At 51.2% G+C, this 3,698-nt stretch overlaps 1 protein-coding gene across 1 annotated transcript in view; it reads left to right on the top strand.

Moving 5' to 3' along the window:
* The first annotated feature begins 1,827 nt into the window (after positions 1-1,827).
* LOC113215641 (cardioacceleratory peptide receptor-like) overlaps positions 1,828-3,698 on the top strand; it is an 87,267-nt gene continuing 85,396 nt past the window's right edge. Inside the window, exon 1 of the mRNA XM_052267089.1 lies at positions 1,828-2,133. The gene's annotated coding sequence lies outside the window, so the exon portion shown is untranslated. The remainder of the gene's footprint in view (positions 2,134-3,698) is intronic.

The following is a 3,698-nucleotide window of genomic DNA, read 5'->3' on the forward strand; positions in this document are numbered from 1 at the left end:
CGCCGCACCCCGCCGCGTCCTGCCCCGCCCCTCGCCTCCTCCCCCACGCACTGCGTCGAGAAGCTCGCCCTCCCATCCGCAACCGAAGGTTATGACTGCCATCTGTTTGCCCTCCACCTGCTCGCCCTCGTTTGACCCTGTTGGTGATCACTTTCCTCGTTCTGGGTCCTGCATTCACTGTTTCCATTTCGCAACATCGCAACAACACTAAAAAGTTTTTGCTCTGTTTCAGATGCCTCCTCTGCGCCCCTCCGGCGGTGGTGGCGTGGAGGTGTCCGGCGCTGCTCGCGGCTCTGCCCCGGTGGGGCCTCGTGGTCCAGAAGGATCACTGGTGTGGGAGGATGCTGTGTCGCAGATAAGGCACGCCGAGGTGAGTCCAGGCCACAGGCCACAGGTCGTGATGTGCCTCGCCCCATCCCGGCACGTCGAACACGTCTACAGTCTTGAGGACCTGCGGGAGGGCTTTGGCGTGCCTCCGGGTGGTGTAGTCCGGCCGCGCAACTGAGAACCTTTCATTGACAGATGGGCCAGGAGGGGTAGCGAGGGATATATACGTTTGCCGCCAAACGGGTACCCGGGTCGGTCACCCGTCGCGCTGGGTGGCATTTCAGTTTGTTTCCCGGGGCGGGCGGGGCGAGTGAGAGCCGAGAGACAACTTGCACCACTTCACAAACTTTGACTTGTTCAAGCGAGAGAGGGAGAAGGAAAAAGAGAGACAAATAGACAAAGACTGGCTAAAAGTTGGCAAAAATGTTTGGGTGGTATTCAGCGGCATGACCCACTCCGGTAAGGTAGGTCTGGGCTCCAACACTGCTTTCAAACCCACTCTCTTACGGAGCCTTTGCCTCTCCCCCCTCCCACCTCAACCGCCCCCTCCTCGCCACCTCCTCACGACGCTTGCGCCGCCACCCCCCTGGCGGTACCTGCTGTACTTCGCTTTGCTACTCACCCTACCCACTCTGTACTGGACGCCGGAGTCACCCTTTCAGGGAACTGAGGGAACTGACAGGAACTCACTGTCACGATGGGGACCTTCACGTCGGCGCTGTGAATAGAATGGGGTATATCGTTGTTGAACGGTAAGCTTAAAAGAAGTAATAGCTCACGAATTTGTCTGTTTCGGCCGAGCAGTTCAACCCTGCTCACCTGGGGAGGAATTTAAATTTGACATGACAATATCTCATACCGTTCAGCTGGACAGACTGAAGCCATTTTTAAAAGCATCAAGAACCCGTCAAATTGTTCTTTTGTACACCTCTGTTGCTAGTCTGTGAAGCCGTTACAGCGGCAGTTTATAACGGCCGTATAACTACTGAGTTTCAGGTGGCTTAAAACCCCGCCCGCTTTAATAGTCACGCCGAACCTCGTGCGGGCGGCTTGCCTACTCACTCGGGTACCTAAGCGCCATGCTCACAAACAGTTCGAAAAAAAAAACAAAAAAAAAAAAACAAACACGAAAGTGGACTGACTTTTGCAGACCTAGTGTGGTGGCAGTTAAAATGCAGCCGCAATTAGTCTCTCTGTTCGCTCCGGCCCCGGTTCTTCCGAGTGCTCCAGGGCGGGGTCTCTCTGGCTCTGGAGGAGGGCGGGTTAGGGTTGGCCAGTGGGCGGTGATTAAAAATATAAAATGAATATGTGTGTGTGTGTGTGTGTGTGTGCTGCAGGCAAACCACGGGTGACGCTCCGGGTGCGCCGCCGTGGAAAACGTACCCCCTACCCTCAAATAGCACGCGTTGGTGTCGCCGGTGGGGGAGGAGGGGGAGGGGGGGTTGCGGCGCGCTGGCGGCGCGGCTCTGGGCCGGGCCGGGCCCCCACATGCGCGCCACCCGCCCGGCGCGCCGCCACGACTCGCTCGCCGCTCCGCCCGCTCCGCAGCCGGCCGGCCGCTCCGCGTCCTCAAGTGCGTCTTCGCTGTCGCGCGCACGTCCGCTTGTGTGCGAGTACTCACGTGTGTGTTTGTGTGTGTGTGTATAGTGCGTGCGCGTCACCCGCCCACCTGTGCATAGCGCCGGGGGAGTTCATAGGGGATGTTGTCGGTGTCGTTCCAGACGGAATACACAGAGGTGGTCAAGTAACTGTAATCGTCTCCAACGGCCTCCACGACCACCTCGGCAGCGCTCAGCACCCCCGCCGGTGAGTCCCCAACGTATGCTTGAATGAGTGCGGCCGTCAGTGTATGTGTAGCCTCACTGAAACTGAACCTATGATACTTTTATCACAAAAGTTTGCGATAACTCAATTTTGTGATACCTCTGATTTATCGGTTTTCTAGGCATGATAACTTTTCATCGCAAAAAAAAAAAAAAAAAAAAATGCGATGAAAAGTATAAGAGAAAGCATTACAAAAATAATATGATAACTTTTTATCGCAAAGTTTAGTGTATAACTGGAGATAGTATACACATTTATCACAAAAACTTGTGATAAAAAGTTATCACACTATTTTTGTGATAACTTTCCCATACACGTTTCATTGCATGTTTTTTTTGCGATAATAAGTTATCATGTCCAGAAAAGCGATAAATCGAAGCAATCGCAAAAATCGAGTAGTTATGGCAGAAATGAGGGTTAATTTATCGCAAATCCAGATTCAGTGCTATAGGAGTTCTTCCACCTGCCAACGAATCACTACGGAACGATTGGCCCATATCAAAATTTCCCTTACAAATTTATGTAATGTCCCTTTCAGAATTGTTGGCCCAAATCGATTCCAATATCTACTTCCATTTTGGGGCTCTAATTTAAATCTTAGCTTTAAAAGAAAATTGTTTTCTAAACACCGACACTTGCCGCACTGATGAATAAAGTGTGCTTCTGGCGTGCACGTGCAGGTGCTTAACATTACGTTGTACACTTCACCGGGTTTAACAGATGTTGACCAGTAAATTTGAGAACGTAGAAGTGTACAACTTTAGGGTTGGCCGTCAGCTATGGACACTTAAAAGTGCTCAAATTTACTGTTGAACTCTTTCAAGTATTCAAATTTCCAGCCAACTCCTAGAAGTGTGCAGCATTGAGTTGAACACTTATGTTCCTGGCAGTTGCACACTTTTGTTTTCAGTGTATTGGGTACACCTGTCATTGAGGACTATTTCATGCCCAACTCGTAGCGCAAAAGGCCCCAATAATTCTGGGCTCCCTCTATGCGGAACTACTTTGGTATGACGCACAATCATTGAGTCCATCTATGCTTGAAGGGAATTTGGGGCACGGTGTCTATGTCACCTACATGCTGATCAAGCGGGTTTACTGCAGTGGACGTTGTCCGAAGTTGTAGGTAGGGGTAGGCCACCACGATCTGTGTGTACTAGATGTGGAGTCAGAGCAAATTACTTTTTCCATCTAGTTGGGTAGTCTGTGTTTCGGAACCAATATTTACTGCAGTTAATTTGACCATTTTTATCAAAATTGTAAACGAATTGTCCCAAACAAGTAGCGCAAAAAGTTGACCTTACCCCTTACACTCGCAACAAAATTGTCCCTTGTCCGATTTAGTATGCTTTATTTCAATTATTTGAAGTGAAGTTGTCCTTTGAGTTGTTTGTGTCCAGATGGTCCAGACTCACGCCGTCTACGTTCGTGCCTCTTTTTACATCTTCCGTTTCGAGATTCGGCGGAATGCCCTGTGGGCTCGCGGCGTCCCGCAAGATTGGCAGCGCCGCTCTAGTTTGGCCCGGGTCGGCGTGGCCGCCCGCCCC

This window comes from Frankliniella occidentalis, unplaced genomic scaffold, assembly GCF_000697945.3.
Source record: "Frankliniella occidentalis isolate FOCC.00 unplaced genomic scaffold, Focc_3.1 Scaffold46, whole genome shotgun sequence".
NCBI classification, from domain to species: Eukaryota; Metazoa; Arthropoda; class Insecta; order Thysanoptera; family Thripidae; genus Frankliniella; species Frankliniella occidentalis.